The sequence below is a fragment of the Drosophila rhopaloa genome, unplaced genomic scaffold, assembly GCF_018152115.1.
Source record: "Drosophila rhopaloa isolate 14029-0021.01 unplaced genomic scaffold, ASM1815211v1 contig_163, whole genome shotgun sequence".
In the NCBI taxonomy this organism is placed as follows: domain Eukaryota; kingdom Metazoa; phylum Arthropoda; class Insecta; order Diptera; family Drosophilidae; genus Drosophila; species Drosophila rhopaloa.
Window position 1 is genome coordinate 7,055,487 of NW_025335043.1, and position 25,097 is coordinate 7,080,583.

General features: G+C 38.1%; 1 protein-coding gene across 2 annotated transcripts in view; it reads right to left on the reverse strand.

Annotated features, from left to right (window-relative positions):
* The window catches only part of LOC108039304 (junctional adhesion molecule A), a 104,789-nt gene extending 79,887 nt beyond the window's left edge, over window positions 1–24,902 (reverse strand). For both annotated transcript variants that reach the window (XM_017116252.2, XM_017116251.2), the window contains exon 1: window positions 23,848–24,902. The gene's annotated coding sequence lies outside the window, so the exon portion shown is untranslated. The remainder of the gene's footprint in view (window positions 1–23,847) is intronic.
* Window positions 24,903–25,097: the final 195 nt, after the last annotated feature.

Consider the following 25,097-nt stretch of genomic DNA (forward strand, 5'->3'; position numbering starts at 1 on the left):
AATGTCAACAATTGCCAGCACTTGGAATGCTTCAGACATCCATCGAAATGTTCTCAAAAATAAAAAACTTTCACTTCTCCGGTTAAGTACTTTTTGAGGTTTCCATTATGAGTCGGAATACTTTGCCTGCAGAGGAGAAACATGTCATCAATATTGGCCATTGATTTGCTATTTTCGGTATGCTTATTAAGGGACATCAACATGAAAAATGTATTTGGTACTTATTAAAATTAGGAATTACAAAAATAATATTCCTATATCGTTCAAAATCCAAAAAGCAAGATGACAAAATCATATTTCATGGTTTTTCTCTTGTGTAATTACCGATTCGAATTAGAATCGAAAGTGACCATGCGACATAGACAAATTGCCATCGAAAGTGATGGTCCCATACTGGCTGAATATTTATCAATGCAAAAGGGCAATTACTCAGTGTGAGTGTGTGTTTACGGCTGATTTGCCTAATTGCTGATGCCAAGGGACATTAACAAAACATTTTCCGACTGACTGACATTCTGGCATTCCGGCCAGCATGTACTCGTAAAAGCCTGGGAGCAATCTCCGCTCCGGAAGTGAAGCTCCCGGACTCCCAAAAATGTTCTAGTGTCGGCCAAATTCATGCATAATTCAAACATGGAGGCTATGTGTGTGTGTGTGTGTTTTGTACAAAAAACTTTTGCATTGCTGGCCAAAAGAAATTCTTGTTGACCAACAAAGCGCATAATGCAACTTTCCAATGGAGAAACGCCTCTGCCACCCATAATCATTTCAAATTCCACAACAAACAGCAGAAATCAAATTTCCAAAACTCGTAAGAAATCTTGCACGCCATGCACATAGCCAGCCACCACTTTCTCCCCCCAATTCCCCCATTTCTCCGGCACTTTCTCATCTTCTTACTGCCGTAAACTTTTCAGCCATGGAATACGAGTTTTTGGCACAACGCACACAAAAATGATACGTAGGGAGGGGGGTTGGAAGGAAAAGTCGTAGATGTGAGGAAAAACTCTTGTGATTTCAGCAATCAGAGTTGAGGGGGCGTGGCCGATGCCGACGCCGACGCTGCCGCCCACCCGCCGCTCAGCTCGTGAACAATATGAAAATAATAAAAACAGTTACATAAATCAAAAATGATAAGGAAAAACAGTGCATAAAAGTTGAGCATTGTGGAAAAATCTAAGAAACGAGACTGCAACGCTTTTTTTCCTTCGAGCTTCCTCATTCTTTTTTTTCATTTTCTCCACAGGATTGCGATGCAAAACACAGAGCAGAAAATCGAAAGTTGAGCTCCATCTAAGAAGGAAATCAACTTGAACAACAGGAAGCGTCTGTGTTGGCCTGGCCAAGTCCTTCCTCCTCCGTTTCGCCCCCTCTTTCAATCTCAGTCCCTCATTCTGCCAAATGGCAAAGGTGAAAAATGCGTGTCAATTTTTTTCCTATTTACACGAAAAGATCCTTTCCGCAAGGAACACCATCTGCATTGACAAGTGCTGAATTATTGTGGCAATAGGGGGTTAGAAGATAGTTTTCGCAAATACTTAATATAATCCAATGCAAATAAAAACGGAAAAACTAAAGGGAATAAAAATATTCGGAATAAGAAATATGACTTACAATTTATTTAAATATTTAAACATTTTATATATACAAAAGAATGCCACATTAAAAAAGATTTAGATTTTCTTTTAAATAAACTAAACTAAACAGTGGATTAGGAATAGTTATTTTGTTTTACTTTTAAAGATACCTAAGATTTCTTAATCTTACTGATAAACCATTTTTATTTCTCAAAAATCAGTGTAAAGTAAAACGCTTTTCTTTTTGAATAAGGGTATGCAAGATTCGAAGTTCTTCTTACCAAATCCCTATTTGTTTTTATTTCAACCCCGTTTAGATGGCCAGGCGTGTCCTGGCATTATCATATCTATTCCTCCCCACTTGGCAATCGGTCTCGCTTAACTCTGACAATCGGGTGCCGATCCAAACTGCAATTGCAACTGCGGGTGTTTGGCTTATTTATATGACACTGCATTGGGGCTGGGATCCAACCCACTGAAATAACCCACTTAGGGCAACCCATGGTGATGGTGATGGTGATTTGTTGTGCTGCCAGCGGACCGTGCATACAAAATTACAGACGACGCTGTCGACATCCGAGGCTGCTGGCAGTTAATGTGAAAAATGTGTTGAAAATCGCATTCATGCATAGATTTTTTCACTCCCCTTCGAGACTGTGCCCCAAGTAGATTTGTTGGCATCCACTCGCATACTCGCACACTCGCACACTTTCCATCGTATTGATTTAGTTGCCCTCTGACCTCTGACCCTCTGTCGTTGGGTAGGCAAAACAAATCAAGAAGGGGGCGGCCTGGTTGACTTAAAGCCGACACAAAGCTGCTATGAAATGCAATTAAGCCAACGCCTTCGAGTCTGAATGTGAATCAGGTTTTGGTTTTCCAGAGTTCTAGTTCCCTCTAACTTGGCCACAGGCCACAAAGCCAAGTTCCGACGGTAGAAGCCTGGATGAGTGGCTAACCGTTGGCCAAATATTTGCCCGGATTGGTGGGGAGATGGCTCTTAATGGACCACATTAGACGCAAAATACGAGCACATTTGCGGCATTCACAAAAAGGTAAACTAACGCCCACACACATATGCCCGCCCTCATAAATGTGCAATTTATGGACAATAATTGCCAATAAGAGCCGTACAGCTGTCGTCGAGTCTCGACTTTGTCGTATAATAAAACCCTCCGACTCTGCAACTATATATTCTGATTCTGAATCGGACTTATGTTTATGTGTGGTTTCTGCTTCCATTTGCATGGCCGGATATACTTGGGGCCAAGCTCAATTTGCTCGAGAGTTAAATTGAAGCGGCAGACTCTGGATTGTTGGTATAATTCACTGGAGATTTGGTCTTTGCTCTACGGCTCGACTTGAGTCTGATTTATGCCTGCAAATGGATAGTTGTATGCGTATATTGAAACATTAAAACCAAATTTAAATCAGCTTATTCGCTTATCGATTCAGTGTGGAATGCAAAATTATTTGATGAATAAATACCTTCTTAGCGAACAACAATAAGGAAAATAGTAATTTTTGAATAATTTAAAATACCGGCAGTTATCTGCCAATAAACACCAAATTAGGGAAAAAGAAACAAATTTAATTCAGGTGAAATATAATTTGTCCAGCTAATAACTAGCTATCAAATACATTTAAATTGTAAAATTATTTTGAATTTTCTATTAAAGTCTCATGTGGTTAATGTATTGGTATTGGAATCACTTGGAAAAATGGGGAACTATTTTTAATAATAGATAATAAAAAAAATTATGAGTTTGAGAAAAATCAGTGATTTTCATTACAAATTATTGTTTTGAAAAAATCAAATTAAATAAATAATTATTTAATTATTAATTAATTTAATAAATAAAATTAAAACATTTGTTGGATTACCGAGCAAACAGAACTAAGCAAAATTTATTTTGGTGCTGATGAACACAAAATTCAATATAAATAAATATTTTCATATTTTATTCAAAGTAAAGTTACATTTAAATTATTGCATTAGACCGAATTCCCAAAAACGGCTTCAATTAAAGCCCAATTTCCATCTGCAATTATAAATTCGCACTAAAAGGCCTGATTAAGTCGCAATTTAATTAGCCCTGAAGTGTGCTCTCCAGAGGAAAACTTTATGATTTCCACGACCCGTAAGTGAGCTGTGCCAATTAATCTTTCGCACAAATCGCGTGCATTTCGCCTTTAATTTAATTTCTGTTGCCTACTTTTGTGGGTCAAAAGGGAAAGTCCATGGCGCGTTTAAATCAATCAAGCTCAGCCATTTGAGCAATTTGCCAATGGTTTATTTATGTTTATACTTTAACGGATAGCGCAATTGTATCTGTTCGCTAACCGCAGCTGCAACTCCTTCATGCATCCGTTTGTTTAATGGCCAGAACGCGACGCATTTGCAGCGGCTTTAATGGCAATTTAAAATGTCGGAAAGCCGCAAATTTCCGTTATTCATATAAAATTAAACGCAAATACGGCGGCAAAGAGCGTTTACACAGACACTCACACTCGGCAAACAATTGGCGGAGCAGTGAATGTCGGTTGCTGAGTGCAAACGTGCCGCGAGGAAATTAATTTCCGACAGAAGTCACACAGAAAGGCATCGAGACGCGCAGTCAGGATAATTAAGCCCGCACACACACACTCACACACATTCGCACGCAGCGTATATCCATATCCTGGCCACACGTCTCACTGTCTGTTTGCCTCAAAGACGGCCACTCACGGCCGGCGAAAGGATGTCGGCCGCGATCCATCCACACCAGACCCACAACCTCGGCCAGAACCAGAAATTGTAGCCGCTGACAAACGCCGGCCTCCCAACTCACGAAAAACGGACAACGGACAAAGGACACCCGCCAAAGGACAGTGGACAACGGACAGCGGACAGGGGACATTCGACCGAGAGATGCCTGTGGCCGTGGGCTAACTTGGGCGCAGCTGTCATCACGATGCGATAAATTTTGGAGGCCAATGCCGGGCGGCGACATAAATCAGCCCAGAGATTTATGGCGATTTGCGCAAGTTGGCGTTCGCGATAAAGACCCAAAGAATGCGACCAAGGCGGTTTGATCCGGGAACGACTGTTGCTCTCCGGCTGACATCGCCAGCATAGTTCATAATGAGTAAAAGCCACTTGGCCAAGTGATAAACAACGGGATACCTCGCAGGTTAATAAAATATACTAGTTATCAAAAAAGGAAAATCCAACTCTTACTTTAAATAACTCGATGGGCTCATCATGAACATACCAGTAAATTAAACAGTCAGCCAGAATAATATAAACAATATTTCAGTTGGTAGATATTAGGAAAATTAAATTAAGTAGACATTAATTATAGAAAAGTAAATTGGTTTTCAAAAATTGTAGTTAATGCAACACGATTGGCCTTTTAAGTTATCTTACAATTGTACAGTTTCCTAGTATAATGAAATGAATATAATAAAACACCTACCAATCTCAAAACTATTTTTTAAAAGATATCTGAAACTAGTTTTACTCATATAAACTAAATTACCAATAGGACTTTGTAGTGTAAAAAAGTAATACTTCTTTAACAAATAGATTTAATTACATTGCATTACAACAAAATGAATAATTTTACGACATACAGATAAAACTAAAATGTATGTCAAACAAAAATAAATCAAGTCACAAAGTACTAGAAAACAATTTAGTTAAGTGCTAAAAGTGTTCAAGAACTGTCACACTAAAAACCGAAAATCCCTTTCCAAAAATCCCAGACAATATAATTAATTGACATATTTGATGTCCACCCATAAACACCCCCTTCCTGATGTTTTACAGGGTATTTAGCCTGGTCAGACAGCGGTAAAAAGGAGACACTAAGTTAACGAGGGACCTTCCTATCTGTCCTGTGTCCTGTGTCCTGTGTCCTCCCTCCACTTTCCATTTCCGCATTCCTTGTGATTATCACACTGGGACCTATTTCCCACAATATCAGCAAATTGAAAAGGGTAAGAATGTCCACTCCACTTTCATTCGACTCGCCACTCCACTCCACTCCTCCCACAGATGGGCCATAGATATATAGATGGACACTGGCACAGGACGAGCGATAAGATGACCGACTGTAGGCATGTGGATGTGGGTCAACGGAGCGCTGGACAAATTCATTAGGCGCCGGATATCGTAAAAGCTGGATCCCCAAAGCCGGCCAAATGTCTCAATTTACATTTCGAACATATTTTCATTAGCGCTCTGAAGATATCGCCCCATCCCGGCCATCTCATTTCATTTAAAAAATAAAGCCGCGGAAGGGAAGCTGCGAATTCTTAATATTCAGACCGTCGATGGCATTCTCATCTCGCAACTCGCGTTCGCCTTCGCCTTCGAGTCCAATATTAAAAATAAAGTCCATCACTTACAGTCGCCTTTTTTATTTATGCGACCGACCGCCCGTCGACGTTCCCGACTTCCCGACTTTCCCTATGATATTCCGCGCCGGCTTTGCAACCGCACTTGGCCCATTCTCCGGCCGGAATCATAAAAGTTAAGCGCCGGCCAGTGAGTGGCGAACGCTGTACAGTGGGCACACAATAGGGACACCCGCCCCGTCCGCCATTCAGTCAGTCAGCCAGTCAGTCAGTCACCGAGGAGCTCGAGATGAAAGTGAAAGTTAAGAGCCCTTTAAAACTTTCTTTCTTCCGTTTTTATGACTTATTGCGCTCTTGAAGGCGTCTACAGGGTGCACTTAGAGAAAACTATTGTCCTAATACAGAGAAATTAACTTTGGAAATAACTTTTATTTTATTTAAGTTTAATAACCCAGAAAGTTATTGTTGAATAATTGATTTAGTTATCTGTGGTTTTAGGAAATAAACGTTGAATATAATTTAAACCTTTATCTTAAACATAAAGATAAAAGAGTTTAACAACGTTTTCTTTTGGTCATTCAAATTTGATAGAAAATCTGAGACATATCCGAAATATATTTTTTGAAGGGTAAAATGTTCGATATTTCTTTTTTTAAATTTAAAAACTAATTATAAAATCGTTCTGTGTGTGAATGAGGCAATGTAAAAAATAAAATATAAATGCCTTTTTTTATAATAATGTGTAATTAAACTTTAAATAAAATATGAAGTATTAACTTTATAATATGGTTCAAAATTTGTAAATATTTTTTTTTGTCAATTTACAACCATATATATTTTTTGTTGAGTGTTAGGAGTGAAAACAACGAGATCCTCAGCGTGAACTTTTATTATCATTATTCTCGCTGCAGTTGTAGTTGTGTTTGCCGCTGTTGCCATCCTAGCTGTGCTTGGGCATAAATATAAATAGCAACTTAAAATTTGCCAGCCACGCCACCGCCCACGGAGCGTATGAGTATTGCGAATCGAAAGAGGACTGTCAGGTGGTTTCTCATTCAAACCACACAAATACCCCATGAAAACCTCCAGCCACGTTAGCATACAGATGGAAAATGAATGGGAAACGGGCAAGAGAGGCGACTCCCGCCCGGAGTACTGCATCCAGCGAAGGATAAACAACATTCAACGCAAATACATTCATAACTACCCGGGCTAAGAACAACATAAATGTTGATATGTGTCACATTATGCGATTCCAAAGAGGAGGAGCCAGATGCCCGCGGCTGCTGCGACGGCCTTATCCCAACACTGCCATAAATCTTGCACAGAGCCGGGGATATCTTGGTACAATATTTGCTGACATGACAACCGAAAAACATACTCTCGGCACACAGAAGGTGATAATGACAGTTTAGGCATTCATTACACGTGTTGCTGATAAGGCGAAGGACCGCCAGGTGGGTGGAAGGACCTACCACACACACACACCCACACTCACCCACATCCACTCACAAACAAGGACAGAAGAACACGACCAACAAACAAGAACAACAACATTGACATGACGCACCGCTGATAAAAGTCAACAATATAAATTAATAAAGCTGGCAGGCGCGAGCGGCGAGAAAAGGTCCCCAGGGATCCCGTTCAATGTCCTGCGTGTTTGCCATAATAATGTATTTCATTCGAATCAACAAGCCAAGACAGGACCTCGCCGCGCCGCAGATATATTCATAAATTTTAAAATATGCACATTATGGCCAGAAGTAAGCTGATATTTATGCTAATGAACCGACGACAGTGGCCCCTCTGGACGAGGCCATTCATTTTCCCTCGACTTGCAAGCCAAAGCAATTACTATAATTGCTCACTCACCCAGGCCACGCGCAAAAAAGAAAACCTACACACATCAATATTCATTTAATTCACATGCAAAAACTTTCTTTTTGTTTGACTTCCACAAAGGGCATTTTCATGGGGAGTTGGGGCAAAGTTCTGCCCATCAAATCAGATATCAAAGCAACACGTTTTCCAACACAAACACACGCAGACAGAAGATCATCAAAGAACACGTTTAATGAGACCAAGATGTTGCCACTTTCGGGCCAGGAATGTAATTAAAATTGTTCACAATATATTTAGCACACTCGACGGATAATAAGGATGTTTGATTTAAGTGATGAAGACTTTTTCTCGCTTACTGATTATATTTTCCTTTCTATTTACATGTTTCAATGGCAAATAAACTCATTTTTGAAATAAAAAAAAAATACAAATTATTTGAATTTGTTCGAAATATGATCCTAAAATAAGATAATACAAATTTTAATTAATAATTATCCATTGAAAATTTCAAAATATTTGTTTTCAGCCAAGTATTTAAAAAACATAAACTAACCTGTGTGCGATAATATAATAATATTATATTATCATTTGTTAAATCCTCTCAAAGCTTTGATTTGATTTCATAAACTAGGTGCACTTAATTTATTAAATTTATAATTTAATCAAAAGTACATATTGAATGAGACCAAGATGCTGTCAGGAATGTAATTAAAATTTTTCTTTATACATGACACACTTGCACACTGTCAGACTAAAATCAATATTTGATTCAATTGAGGCAACAACTCCTCAAGGGATGCTTCCAATCATTTGTTGATTGCGGGCAGAAGAATCAACAGGAAGCGATAAAGTTGAAAAACTCTGCAGGCTGGAGCAGAACAAATCAGCGGAAAGTAAACTTCATTAACATTTCAATATTTCGCCCCTTGCAAATCAGTTTGCTGATTTTTAACATTATTTATTCAGATTATGTGCCTGTTGCCTGTCATTGGTCTTTTCTTTTTTTTTTTCTTCCTCACCTCCAGTTACAATTTTGTTCACTTCACCTTGGCGCATTCATTAGGTGAATGACTTCAGCCTACATAAATTGTACACGTGCCACGCCCCTATAGCCTGTGCAAAAAATCGAAAGTCTGAGCCAAACACAAAGGAATTCCAATTTCAATTCCTTCGAACTGCTAGCGAAAAAGCCTGTGCATTTGGCGAAAGATTTATCGGTAGCTAACTACTGAAGGGCAAAGAACTAAGGACGATGAAACAATGCCAAATTGTGTAGCTCTTTTTAAGATGACATTCTCCTGCAAAATTGCATATGTTTTTTCTAGGAAATATTAATAATAACAAACAAGAAAGCAAACAAAGTTATGCACGCTAGAAGTTCAATTTCTATAAAAGTAAAATCATAGTTCTGAAATCATAAGAAATTACTTTATATATATTATAAATTGTATATTGTTCCTATTTTTCACAATACTATTTACCATACTATAAATACTACATGGCAGAAAATACCAATGAACACAAAAATTTCCTGGCATGGTCTAATAAAAAGTTTAAAATATTTAATCCATTTTTTTATATTTTAAAAACCTTCAAAACCTGTCCTGATTTGTGGCTGTTGAATTGTTAATTGTTATATTGGTAATAACAAACTTTAGTTATTCAAGCGTGGTAAACTAGCGAAAGAATATATAAAATTTAATAACTCATGATTAAGACATAAAAAACTAATGGTACATAAATATAATTTGAAACAATCGCACTTTTCATTATCATCCAGGGTTTTACTCACCCGAATACGGGCCCAATTAAAACATAATTCATGGCCAAGAGCAGCTTAGTGCTCTTTATGCCCCAATGGCTCCCCAGTGAGCGTTTGTAACTGCACAACAATAACCGGGCCAGAAATAAAAAGAGGATGATGCCAAAGAGATATAGAGGGTGGCCAACAGAAGGTAAGCAATGGCAAGTCGACTTTAATTTGTTTTTCGTGTGCTGCCATGGATGAGAACCGAAATGAACTCGCCGGAGGAGCTGCACATTTGCGGGCATATAAAAAAATATCATAACTATATAGAGGCTATATATATATATATATATGTGTATGGAGGGATGGGAGCATTTATGCGCATTGAAACGGAGCTGAGTAAAAATGTAAACAATTTTTTTTTCGGGGCCAGGAACATGTATGGCTTTTTATGAAGCCCCGGCCGGACCAAAAAGCAGGCCAATGGCCACTGGCAGTGGCTAACAAATGGCCCAATCCGGAACGGACTCCGGCAGACAAATGCACTGGGGTGCCACAAACAGACAGACAGACGGACGGCACATGACCCACTGGCTGTGTGAAGCGGCATAACGAGGACTTAAATAATTAATATTACTCATACGCAGCGTTGGACGATACGATGCGATGCTCCTTCGCGAGCAGTATAAATCATAAAACCTGCACTCAGCGCGCATATTAAATCTTTTGGGCTAATGAACGCTGAAACTGATTGATGAAGCCGAGACGCTCGCAAACCCCTTTTCCCCAAGAAAGTATCTCTGTATCTTTGTATCTTTTGTATCTGTTGCTGTACTTCAATTAATAACGAAGCGCGAAAAGTTTCACTTTGCCAGCAGCAGCATTACAATTTTGCATTCATTCATTAGGAGCAAGAGCAAAGTTTACTCCGATGATAAATTGTGGAATTTTCGAGAACTTAACCTTGCTGGAAGCAGCGAGCGGGAAATCAAACTTCTTCACTAATTCATTTTCATTTGGCCCCTAAAACGGTAATGAAAAAATATGCAATCCTTTTTTTCCGCCCACTCTAATCAAGATAAACAGGGGTCGAATGAGTAAAGTATTCAGCTGTGTTTAATAAAACAGTCATGTTTGCCAAAATATTGCAGTTAAAACAATTCTAATTCTGCTTATATATCATGGGTACCAAAATGTACAGTGACTTTTTTTTAATATTTAATTACTTGTATTAATATTTGAAAATATTGATTTCTTAAATTATTTATTTTATGTTATCAAAATATTAATTGTTGTGTATATTGGTATGTCTTTATAGGCTAAGTAGGTATGTATAAAATATGTTGTTGGGGTAGTTATTTTAGAAATTCTAAAAAAAAATATTTTTATTGAAATATTGAATGTTTTATTCTATTAGAATATTATTTTTAGGGAAAAAGTATATTTTAAAGACATTTTTCTAAGGACCTTTGAAAAAATCTTGAGCTTAGCTATATTATAGATATACAAAAAATGGGTTAGACTCTTGGGATTTCTTGAAATTAGGTATCCCTTTGAGAGGTATCAAGAAGTCCTAACATTGTAGTTGTATGATTGGCATTCGTCTTGTTTTCGTTTATGTTGTTTCTTAGCTGCTCGGGGACAGAATATAATTTGAATTATTAATTAGCCCGTAATTAGTCGGGTTGATGTTCGGTTCCCTCGCTTTTTGTTCTTGTTCGGGTTCTGACCACGTCTTGTGGCCATAATTTTACTACCCGCCCCGCAGTGCCTTTGATCTTGTCCGGGATTCTACGTCTTTTGATTACCTAATTCATTTACCTCTTGGGCCAACACCAAAAACTTTTTCTTGTAGCTTGTAAAATGCATAGAAATTTATCGGGCAAAAAATAACTCATTATGTGTCAAAAGCACCCCCAACCACAGCGAATCCCCCTTGACCTAATTAAGAGAGGAACTCAAATCTGAAAGTTTCGCTTTATGTTCGCCCACTTGTTTCGCAGTAGAAAAAAAGACATAGAAAACCCATCCATAAAAGGGCCAACAACGGCGACTGTCCGCGCAATTAAAGCAACTGTGCAGTGGCTTACCAAGTGAAGCTTAAACTGGAATGGAGCACCCTGTTTCTGGGATGGGGATTCGCGAATCCCTCGAATGATCCTCGGCACAAACTCAAACTCAAACAACATGAAATGACAGTTTTATTTATTTTTCAGCGTTGTGCTTAAAATAGTCAAAAAGTTTTAATGACTTTACGCTGGCTAAACGACAGCGTGCCACATTCCCCCGATAACCGCCCACTGTCGAGTGGGAAACATAAAAAAAAGAAATTCGTAAAATTAAGCCACAATCTTGAGAATCGTAATATAAAAAGTCAGAAGCGAAAACATCAAAAATCGTATACAAATTAAATGTAAATGTGCACAAAAGCAGTTGTTAAATGTCAATTCGAATTTTCATAGAATTTTGATAAGCCTCACCCCAAAAAGGAAGTGTCGGAAAACCCTCTTAGTTTTGCTAACACAAAATCCGAAAATGGCATAAAATTACGTCAATAAAAAAAGGTACGCGACAACAGCTCGCATTTATATGCATACACGAGGGTCTGCTCAACACACTATTTGCATGCTTATAAATATATATATGTTTATATATATGTAAGTGTATTTATAGGTATGCAGATGGGAACTCACGACCCCTTGGCTTTTTATCGAGCAAACTTTTCGACATATAATTCACACCAGCTGCTAATTTAAGCGCCCGAATTAATGACTCGGGCATAAAATTCTATGACTTTAGATGGTGGTCCAAGGGACCTCGTAAATTTCCTGCTCAAACACGCGACCAGGATATGGTCAAAAGTCGGTTGGAGTCAAGAGGGGGATCAAACAGATTCAGTCATAAAAATCCTTATAAATTATAGCCTGCCAGCGCAGCCAGTGATTTGATTACATTCATTGGGTTAAGGCAGTATTTAATTTGAATTTGATTAACAATGGTAGGTAATTAGAAAAAAATGATTGGTTTAATTAAACACATATCTCGTGATTTTATTTATTGTCCTTAAATACAGTCAAATGAAAAGACTAATTAAGTAAATTTTAAAGAAATCAATAATATATTTTATTCCGGAAACTCTAGCCAAACAAATTAACAGTATACAATAAATAGTTTAACCATGCTCTTTAAAATTTTTAATTGATTAAACATTTTGTGTTACTCCTGTGATCATCATTTTCGATGTATAATTAAAAATTATCGATGAAAGTTAAGCAGTCTTTCCCAATTTTCTGCAACCAAAAGTTTTTTCTCGGTAACTTTACCAATGTCAAAATGGTGCAAAGTTTTTCCAAAACCAAGTTAACAGACTTCTGTCCCCAACACAATCCAAACACTTCAGTAAAATATTATTTCATTTCCTTTAAGCCTCATTTCAGTGACCAAGTTTGTATGCCTTCGCTTAGCCTCCGAGTCGGAAACTTTCAAATACCGCACAATATTTAAACTTTCCCCAATTATAAGTTCAATTATACGTCGCTGGCCTTTTCGTTTGTGTTAACAACAAGAACTGTTTAATTTTGGTCAAAACATTTGCTCTACTTTTATAGTATTATAAAAGAGAAAAGCAGAAACGAATTTGTATTTTCTCGCTGGCCTTTTCGCTTTGCAACAGTGTTGAACATGGCCAATTTGCTGCGGAGAGAGGACCCCCATTTCCATTCCCTTTTGGCCAGCGGAACTTTGACGTTTGGTTTGTCAAAGTTTTGAAGCTGGCACGTTCTCGCAGTGACAATACATATATATATATGTACGATCCCTCTGGGTTAGAGTATGATTAAATCAGAGCCGCACAAACTGCATTAAACAAGTTATGGAAAAAATGGCAAACAAGACAATAACCAACTGATAAAATTGCATTATTTCTTGTGTTTTATATTATATTTTTGGCCAAACACTGTTGTTTGTCTTTAGTTTTGACTTAGTCGGGTATTTTCACAGCAATTTATAATAGAGCGAAAAAATGGGAACGCAATTAATATGCAAATGAAATTTGTGCTAATAAAATTCAGTTACAAACTTTCGGCAATGGCATACGAAAATATTGCTCACTGGCGACTGCCGCGGAATGCGTTATTTACACTGTTCCTAACACAGACACATTCTCACACACACAAACACATAGAGAAGCACATACACACCCACACAGAGACAAATTCGTGAACATGTGCTGCTGACCTGGTGTTGCATAAATTAAGGCGCCCCCAATGCATCGCATTTGACATTTGAACCTCTCGACCGCCACAAAATTGGCAACTGCCATCCGCAGATGGTTTGGCCATTCAACATTTCACCAGTTTTCCGCTTTCAGTTTCCAGTTGCCAGTTGCCATTTACCGTCGCGTTTTAACCCGTGCCTAAGTGAATTTTCGCGCTGCAATTGACGCCTGCACACATCACGCATACGCCGTGTGCAACTTGCGGGTTAATTGCGGCCGCCTAAACGGTTGAGCGCGATGAATGTTCCATGCGGTCCTCGATCTCCATATTCTCCACTGCCAAACATTTCATTAGCGAACGAGGCTTAATTTGGGAACATAGGGACACTTTAAGTTACCAATCGTTAAATTTGTTGGCCCTATATGAATAATGTATCATTTGTTAACCAAACAAATTTTTTTAAATGTATTTTAAACAATTTATAATTAAATAAAAAAATGAAAAATGAGAAGTCAATAAATTAATCAACAAAAAACCTTTATGATAGTTTTTGTGCTGTTTCCACGATTCAATTAATTTAAATATCAATATAAAAAGTCAAACAACTATTTCTCTCTCTACTCATATGTTTTTGTACATTTAGTAAGAAAATAAAAAATACCATTATTAAAAATGGTAATCAATCAATTTAAGATATTAATTTTATTTTAATTAATTTTTGTAGCTGCGCCTCAGGACTAAATTTAATATAAAAGCCTAAAAGACGATTTAAAGAAAGCCATATAAACCAAAAAAGCATATTTTAAAGCACCCTAGGGCGCTGTAAGGTCAACAACTTTTTGTTAAAAAGCGGTTTAGGACTGGTAAATAAATTATTCAAATAGAGGTCATAGATTATAAAGTCCATTTTACTTCCTACACGTTTTAGTTGAATTTTCTAAGCTCTCTTAATTAAATCTCAAAATTCAAATCAGCTCAGTTGAAGCCTTAAACTAGTTGGCACTTGCGCGATATCCCACACCGCCTCATTACCCGTAGTCCATCTTTGATCCATCTGAAAGACAGATTAGGCAAACTTTATGCCCCGGGCCATTCAAATAGCTGCTTGACCCAATGGCCCGGCCCATTAAAAATCTCTTGGGCTGCGGAGAAGGGGCAGGGTCGGGCCTCGAGCGCCATTATGTCCATGTCAACGTATCTGAAGGGGGCACTTGCCGGCACCCTCGGTGCTGGGAATACTGGCTCGGTTTCAGCATCAGCTCCGCATCGGTCTCATCTCGAATCCGCATTAATTTACGCTCATTGTGCGAGTGGCGTAGGGCGCCAGTATCTTCGACAGTGCTCCTATGTTTCGACGGGCTTTGTTTTGCATTGTCACGCAAAGTGTTGCTTACAGTGCCCCCTTCTGGTCCTTCTGATCCTGATCCGGCTCTGCCCCTGCCCCTACTCCTGGTCCCCCATCAATCCTCCGCCTCGATGTTATCGCGCATCAACAAGGCATAATAAGGAGGGCACGCTCACCCACTTGGCTAAGACAAAAGGAGCCTTAGTGTTTGCTTCTGTTTCTCGTTTCTCACACCCAGCTCATCTAGCACCGTCGGTACTCAAAAAAAAAAATTATAACAAATAAACTAGATAATCGATATTAATAAAACCCCCCCTGAAGTCTGAATACATTTGTTATTCATCAAAAAACTATGGGTAATTAATCATAATCATAATAATCATAATCATAATTGTGATCTATTTTGTTGTTAAAATGTTTTAAGAACTAAAATCTTATTGCTCCGAGCTGAATAAATATTGTTTTTTTTAATAATATAATATCGAATATTCTAACTTAAATTGTTTAATTTTTTTTTAAATTATTCTGCTTAACAACAAAGCGACCAAAAAATTGAGTTTTCTTTTCAATTATAATTTTAATTAAATTTAAGAATGTTATTAAAAAAAACCGTTTGTTAATGTATCTATTTTAATTGTGCTAATTTGCTTTTCAACCACTTAACAATTTTGTTTGCAATTTTTAATTAACACCATTTAATAAATATTGCAATTTGATAGAGCTATAATTTAATTTTTTGCCCGAGTACATAATCGTAGAAACTCAGTAAAATGTCATAAATTATGTTTTGACTGCATGAATAATTCAATGCTTTTTGTTTTAGTGTATTTTGATATACAAATATCAACCTACTTTTTTCCAGTGCATCTAACTTGTCACTCCGCCTTTGGTGAGGCATTTGCACCCAGCTTGACTTTTTTTAATATCCCTGATATTTGCGCCTGTTATCATTCGATGGATGCGATGCCGCCTGTGGGCCTCCTGCTGTGTCTGGTTGTTAGCCAGCCCCACCCACCAGTTACCCTCTGAAAACACCCTGCACAACGCCCATCGCCTCTGCTCTTGTTATTCATGTCGTCATTTCCTATTGTCTTCGTCGCTGTAATTGTTGTTGCCATTCTGGTTTCAGCCGTCGTCCTACATGCGCGCCCAGCAACTTGTTTTCATTTTACGCTTGCCTGCCGCCTTTCAGCCGCTCCCCCTCCCCTATCCCCTGGACATGCCCCTGCCACGCCCCTATGTACCACCCCCTCTAAGCGACCCACCAGCTGCCGTTGTCATTTTGTACAATTTTGCGCTCTGATTTTTAAATATAATCCAAAAGCAACGCTACTGCTGGTTCGGAATCTGCATCTATACACTAGAAATAATTTGAAAATTTTCAATTAAAAAATTTAAATTCAATTACACATATTTAAAGATTATAATACGTTTTTAAAGTTTTCCAAGCCATTTTTTAAGCAACTTGGTTATTAAAACATTTTAATACTCGACCCTTGAATTTAATTAATATTTTAAAATTAATAACTTTGTTACTCTCCTTACCCTATATTTTTACTAAACAAATTGTATAACAGCAAGCTTACTTAAAATAAATAGTACAAATTGAAAATCGTATTAAAATACATTTTTAAAAATAATTTAAATGTGTTTCGTAATTTATAAATCATTGAAAAGACGTAGTTCTGGTATCAAAAATAATTTATTCAATTAAAAACAAAATTTCCGACATTTCTTTCACTGTATTTAACTGTGAATTGTTGGGTGGTTCAAGTCACGCGATATCGCGAAATCCGCTTTAGCGGAAATCTAATTGCACATCATCTCCTACTCCGCTTTTCCCCGATTTTCCCGATTTCCCTCTTTGCCTTTTGGGATGCTGGCTGTGGCCGTAGGCTGATTTTAACATAATGCTTTTTTAAATGCAAAGTTACAAACACTCGCTTGTTGCCCACTGCTTCGGCCCCCAAAGCGAAACACCCCGTCCTCCCAACATCCAGCCCCCTGCCACGCCCCTCGCCTCCTGGCCCGCCCCTTCTCCTGTGTATTAGCACATTTTATGGCAGCGTCCGCAGCCAACAGCCAGCATGGCATTAGCATAAAGCAGACACAAAAGGCGAAAAGGAATAAAATAAAACAAGTTGGCATTATATCTGCCCTTTAGAGGTCTCGAATTTTTGATACCGCCACGAGCACATTTCCTAAACTTAAATCTTATTACATATATTTCACAGTATCTTTATCATTTCATTTGAAAGAGTTAACCAACTTAAATATTTGAAAGCAAAGAGAATTGAACCAAAATAAATTGGATTATCGTTCATGTGCAAATAAGACTTCCTTTATGACATTATCTTCCTCATCATCGTTAATTGCGAAAACTTGTGTTTGCAAATTTGGCAAATTACAACTTAAGCCTTGACAGAATTTTGAATGCTTTCCAGCCATCATTAAATAATAAATAGCTTAAGATAATTTTCGGCTGGCATATAATCTTTGTCTTTATTTTCTATTTTAGTTCAAATTTATAATTAATTGATTGAAAATTGATTTTTTATCACCTTAAAATAGACTAGAAATTTCATCTAGAATTTCATCTCCTTTTTAATTGAAAGCTTAAGCAACCTAATTAAACCCCCACCTTTGCCTGCTTCCAGGGTATTAATGCCCTTACACAGCACATACTGAAATATATTTTTATAAATTAATTTGTGGTTCTGTTGACATTTGACTTTTCTCATGTGGCCTGTCTTCTTTTAATTAATGTAAATATTTTGGCTGCTCAGACCGTACATTCGATGCGATGTGAAAGGTCCTGGCGGTAATGCATTTTTGTCAATGTTTGGCCATAATCAAATTGCATTCAATGGCCAGATCAAACTCATCTGCAGGGCATTTGCATGCATATTTGTGCGAATGTCGAATAAACATTTGCCAGGGATAAAACCGTAACGAAAACTAAATTTTAATTAACTGCTGTCAGAGAAGGTGAAATTGGAAAGCGTTGGCCTCTAAAATAGTTTTCCAACATGTCGGACAGGTAAGTGTCAATAAATCGAGTACACATTGCCACACGGAACGAACCGCAAACAAATTCTCGGTGTTGCAGCATACAGAGTCATCAGTTTCACACTGATTTTCGCAATTACTTTTGGCAAAAAGTTACCAACTAATTTGGGTTCCCGATGGCTGGTGGGTGTGGAATTTCTCCCACCAAACTGCGTCTTTTTTTACTCCTTTTCCGCCACTCTCTCTTTTTGTGCCGGCCGGCAACGTGGCGTATAAGCAATATTCGCGCAAATTGAGCATTTGATTTGACTGGCAAACGTCGCCGCCAACTGCCTTTGACAGCAGGCATCAAGCTTGAGAGCAATCGAATAAGGAAAAGCAGAGTAGGAAGTGAAAAACAGGGAAAGGTTTTGGGGGTAAAAGCTGAATAAAAGAGGGGCGGGAAAAAAAAAGGATTCACTGTGACACTTTTTTTCCTGCTCAACGCCATTTCCATTTACGTTGTTTACATTTTGCCAAGGCGTGTTTTTTGCTGCCAAAAGGCAAACGACACCCGACTCTCGATGGGATGCGATGCGGGTCATGTAATGGCCACGGCCATGTCGCATAGGTGGGTCTAGATAATGCACAGCGAGAAAATCCAGCGCACACTGGATGAACGGCAGAAGATAACGTCACCGGGAGACTTAGCCCTCCCGCATAAGTGGGTTAAACCATTCATTGAATCTGACACATCTTAGGGATTCTTAAATTAAGTTTTCATGCTACGATTCGTTTGATAGATATGATAAATGTGCACTTAAAAAAATCAATGTGTTTTTGCACCGATTATTGCTCTAGTTTTTGACACATCCATGGATTTATTTCGAAATAAATTTTAATCCATTCAAAAATGTTTTTCTTTTTATTTTTATTTTTTAACATTATAAATTTGTAAAATAAATTTAAATATTTATCTTTTAGAGCTATAATAACTGATAATCCTTAGATTTATTAAGATTATAAAAATAAAAAATAATTTTAAGAATTTAATAGAAAATTGTTGTGATAGTATTCAACAGAATGTGAATAAAAAATAAAGTGTAGACAGATATATACTGCTTTGATTTCGGAAGTCTCAAATGTAATTTTTTTAATTTTCTCTCAGTGTGGCTGACGTTAACTGTGCAACCAGCGATAACCGAAGTCTTGCTTGTTTTGCGCTCAGCCCAGCGGCATCGAGAGAGTTGCGTGTTTATTTTTTTCACCTCAGACCCACTCCAACTCCCAATTTCTTTTCTTTTTTGTCACTTTCAGCTATCGGTGGGTGGATGAGTGGGTGGAGCTTTCGGATGTATGTCGCCGAAAAGAGGAGTGGAAGTGTATTAAAGAAACATCTGGCAGACCGCCCTTTTCCGGCCTGGGGCAACGCCTTTTTTCTCAGCCTGCTTAAATTTAATTTAAAGGCTCAAAGCCGGACAAACAAGTGCTAAGAGAATCAGGGGCGTTGGCCCTATTTATGGGCGTGGCTGCTGCGGCATTGACACAGCATCGACATGAGAAATTAGCGTGACCAGGCCTTAATTGTGGGCCTAAGATTGGGGTGGGCTTTTGTTGGCCAACTTGGGCCTCGAAATCCGCTCAAGATTCAGTGTAAACAGGCCGCAAGTCGAAAGTTTGCCCAGACCACTCGAATATTCGGGGGCATCAAGGGGTTAAGACCTTTGTTGCAACCCCTGGCTCCAAAAAGGACCTTTGTCAGATTTAAACACTTTCGGACACTTGAGCTTGGCCCCGTTATTGAGACTTCACTTTAAATTAACATAATTTCTCCTTTTCTATTTTAGATTTTTTACTTTTTTTAGCCGGAGACCCTTCGATCGTAATAGAAAGTAATGCGCTTTGTATTTCGACCCGATGATGATTATTATAAGTTTCGTTTTGGTGGCCCTTTTTATTGCTCAACCTGGGTCCGTCCATTAACCGAAATGAGTGCAATTCAAAATAATACCCGAGGACCCAACTGGGATGACACTTTTAACGAAAACCAGAAACTTTCCCTCCCAGCAGGACATTGCCGCTGATTGTTTTGCAAAGATTCTGATTCGCACCCGGGATTTTGGGGCTTCGTATGGGGATCCGTTGAACGGCAACTTTGGTCGGCCAAAAATCATAAATCTTTTTAATTTCATTGATCAAGTTTGGCCGGCAAAACTTTTGCCTGCCCCAAGGAAAGTTTCGCACTCGACTCCCTTAGGACATATTTTGCCTGACATTTAAATCGATGGCAGATAAATATTAAACTTAAACTTCCAATTCATTGCTGCAAAATTATGTGTTGGTCGAGATGCCGTTTTTTATTCGCATGACGGAGCAGCAATAAAAAATCATATTTAATGGGGGACAACATCTTTGATGCACGCCGCAGGGGGTAAAGAAAAACATGGCGGAACCGGCAAATAAATAAATGCCATCGAATAAACAATGGAAGAATGGCAATTGGGTATAGTTGCGGCTCCCACGGAAGTCAGATAAGGAAGCTTATAAATTGGGACAAAAGTGGACAGTGATTGGAAAAATTAATGGGGCATGCGGTCTACCCGAAAAAGTAACTCATCGGCGGTACTTATGAAGTTAAAGTAAGTGCGGAAAGTAGGTAACATAGTTTTTCTTTAAATTGTAAGATCTAACCTTACATCAAACTAATTCATAGCACATGTGAACCACTAAATGTTGCCCCTTGAGGGTTTAACTTTTATTTGATCAATAACAAATGAAATATTCTTAATACCAATGAAGAGACATTTTATATTATTATCTGAAACATTAATTTAGTGTGTTCAACCTTTTTCATCTAATCCCATTGAATTAATCAATTCCAATGTATACCACCTAAGGCTTTTAACATTAAATATCTAATGATTTATTGATGCAATTATTTATTGTTATCTCTTTAGAATAATTGATTTATTTTAAAAGAGATTTTCTGTTATTTAACTATTATTTTTATTTTATTTATCCAAAAAAGTATCCATTCAACACTTACAGCATGGTAAAAATGTGTAGTTTTTTAATAAAATAAAATAAGTTCCCTATTCGTCTTCAAGAAGTAAGGGTCAACTTTTGAGGAACATGCCCCAGCTTACATACTCCCACTCGTTAATAAGTTTTCATGCTGTGCCGGAACAGCATCCTCACTTGTTCCTGTAAATAAGTTTTCAGAAAATGTTTGCGCAGTATGCAAAACTTTTTGATTGTGGCAATCGTACCTTGGGCGCAGCTCAGGTGTATTCCGGATCTGCGATTGCGGAATTGATTTAAGGACTTCATAAATAGTGCAGCAATGAGTAATGAATATCGCTGATTTTCCTTTGAATATGGAGCTCAACGAGCGAGATGCAATAAATCCATTGGATGAGTTTCAAAGGGATAGTCCTTGCAATCCTTCCATTCAAGAGGGATTTAATATATACAATATTCACAATGAGAATGCCTGTTTCTTTCTCTCGTCGAATAGCATTTCCATGCCTTTCTGGCGCTCATTTAAGAAATATTTAATTTCGAGAAAATGAATTATAAATGCAATTTGCAGTCAGCTCTATTTCTTGTTCCGTTCCCGCCTTACTTATGATGCGTCTTTGTCCTCCGATGGCCTGGGCAGAGAATTAATTACGAAGCTGAAAGTTGATGCCCGCCATAGATGCGGATGCGGATGCGGAAGCCCTTGTGCCAATGCGACCACAACTGACCCAGTTGTTTAATTGAATTGAAGCCATAAACACTTGGAGTAGGACGACCGCAGCAACCACACAAAACGGGAGTGAGCGCGTCGGGAATGAAAAATGGCCCCGGCCAGGAGCACTCGCTAAATAACTTTAATTAGTAGTGCGAATGCGGCCATCAATCACCTTTGCGAGAGCAAGAGCGAGAGAGCCAGCGGAAACGGAAATGGCAAGCGGAAACGCCAGCGGAAGCCACGTGGCCATTGCTTAGCATTTTGACAGCTGTGCCTGTCGCTTTTGCAACAAAGCACACACACACTTGCATGCACTGCGCGAAAAAGTAACGTCCCCAATCTGATTATATATTTTTATAAGATAACTATTTTAAATTTAATTATTTCTACTCCGGATTTCCCATTAAACTAATAATCTTATATATTTTTGAAAGCCATATAACCCATTTTAAATTCTATAAAAATGAATTAAGCGTTTAAATCCTTTATTATTTAAACAAAAAACTAAAAAGACAACTTCAGCAAAATAAAAAGGATTAAATTGGATGTGCTTTTTTTGTTATTAGAATAATCTAAACTAAATGACCATTATGATTGAGTGGAAAACAATTTTGTAAAGTACGTTTTTTTGTCCTCTAAAATTGATTGTTATTGACTTTTTTTTATACACCTTTTTTAGACTGTGAAATTCCAGATTCATATTTTTTTCTCAATGCACACATGCAGTGAGATGTGTTACGAAAATTAAAGAAATTCGAGAAAGCAAGGAATTAATCAAATTGCAAATTTCATCAGCGTGGCAAAAAACAAGCGCAGATGTGGCGAGCTGAGGAGATGGCGCTTCCAGTGAGTGCCAGGCAAAGTTGTTGACATCTTCTGAGCCAACACGTACCGCCGGCACCAACAAAAACACACAAAAAGTAGTAAACACTTGACGGGAGCAGCAGAAACAACACGAACAAACAGACACTAGTGCCAAAGAGAAGGCAAGACCGGAGCTACAGCAAATGTTTGCTTAAAAATGATGCGAGCCCCACGAAAAGAAGAATTTCGGGACGGGAAGGGATGAGTTTTGGATGGGACGGATGCTTATTCTGCTCCTGACAGATGCAAGACGCGTTGACAGTGACAAAGACAATGATGACGATGATGGTTATGTTGGGGCTTATCATGGTGGTGTGGGGTTGTGGGGATGCGGGGATGGAGGCCAGCATTTGGCATAATCCTGCTGACAAAATGTCATTACACCATCTACATAGTGAAGTTGCCTTTTGAAGTTTTTTGAGCAGGGGGGCACTGCAAGCTTAAATAAATAAATACGCTTCCCGCTGACAGCAAAAGTTGTAATGAAGTCGGGGTATCTCATTGTAAGTTAAATAAGTTTTCAAGAAATATTGGCGTAAATTACAGTCGCATTTAAGCAACTCTCCGTTAATTTTAAAAATGCTATCCATTCATTGAAAAAACAGTATATTCAAATATTATTAAGTATTTTATTCCATTGTTAATATTTTATAGTTCAACAACAGATTAACACAACAGGAAATTGATAATAAGATTACCTAAAATTGTGTTATGTATTTTATGATTATTCCTTTAAGTTTGTTTTTAAAGTTTTTATTAAAAACAAGGAAAAAAAGTTTTAAGCCAGTGGACAATTTTTGAAAAAATAATTATAATGTTAAGAGCAATGATATTATTTTGATCGTTAAATGCCTTTCATTACAAAGGAGAGATCCCTAACATAATGGATCAGTTTTTAAACATTTTAAGAAATGTGTTTCACTAAATTTGTTTGCAACTTGTTAGGAGTTTCCAAAATATAGCAAAAGTTGATCTGAGCGAGAAATGATACATTAAAAGATGTGTTACTTGGATACTCCTTAATAAGTTCTGAGAAAATCCCAGAAAATCCCATAAATTACTAGAGATTACTTTGACACCAAAAATAATGATTAAAAAACTCTAAAGTAAAAATGAATTAAATACAGTTTTGGTTAATACGATGTGGTAGTGTACCTATTGGTCTAATTCCGCCCCAGTTGACTTACCGTAAATTTCGGAAGTAGTCCCTGTGTCGGAGTCTGTTTCGGCTAGAGTTATTCCACTTTCCCCAAGAATCGGCAGTCACGCGAGTGGCCCAGTCATTGACAAATGGCCAGGGAGCTCAGCTGCTATTGTTTTATTTTTATTTTATTTTATTTCTCTACGTTTCCAGAGCACTTTTGCAGCGTTTTCCCCGCATCCACGCGAATTGGCCTAGTTTGTCTAGTATTTGGTGTTGTCTCTCGGTTCGGTGTTGGGTTTTCCGTGTGTTTCGTAGGCCTAAGCCTCCTCTCCGGCTGCAGTTTTGAGTTACTTGGCACTTGTCTAATGCTTTTGTCTGCTTTTCTTCTGCTTTTCTTATGCTTTTTTCATGCTTTTCAGCCAGACGGGCGACGTAGTGTCTTCGCTTGCACTTGAGGAACCGAATGTGTGTGGGTTTTTTGGTGTGGTTGAATTAGCGAGTGAGACACGAACTTTTGACCCCGTTTCGACAATAACAACACGAGAAGAGCAGAGGCTTGGCTTCTATTCTCCGGCTTTTTGAACCGTTGGCCGGCTTTTTGGCTTTTCAACACTGAATGCGTTTACAGTTATGTCCGTGACTGTTTTTGTGTAGCACGGAGTGTTTAAATTAAGGCTTTATTGATTTGGCAGGGCGTTATAGCCAAGCCATTTCCGATTTGATTTGTTTTACCAATCAACTTTATTTGTATCTCCTAAAATGAGTGGATTTACCGTTTACATTTCACATTTAGCTTTTTAAGACTAAATACGTTTGCAGTTACATATGTTTCTGATAATTTTTGGGGTCTTACAAATTGTTTGAATTTATGGATTTTCCGCCTTGTTTATTGATTTAGCAGCGACTTATCGGTACAATTATAACAAACTGTAGTAATTTGCCGTTAGCAGTTTTACTTATTATAACCACTTTCTCCTAAAAAGAGCGGAACTTCCGTTAAGGTTTTTAGCACTTTTCACTATTATAGCTTAAGTTTTGCGCACGTTTTACGTAGCTAGTCGAAAACTTATTAAACACCCGTGAACATGACGTTTTTGCTCAGCCAGCGCCTCACGAACTGAACTCAAAAACTGCGAAAATACGCGAAAAGCCAGCATCTCAGCTCAGCTGTGATTACGGTACTTTCTCTCTAGAGTGCTCTCTTTTTGGCGCCATCCGGAAAAGTACCGTTCTCCACGTGGCAAGCGAACAGCTGTTGCCGCATATGTCCCACTGATCATGCGCAAAGGCAGC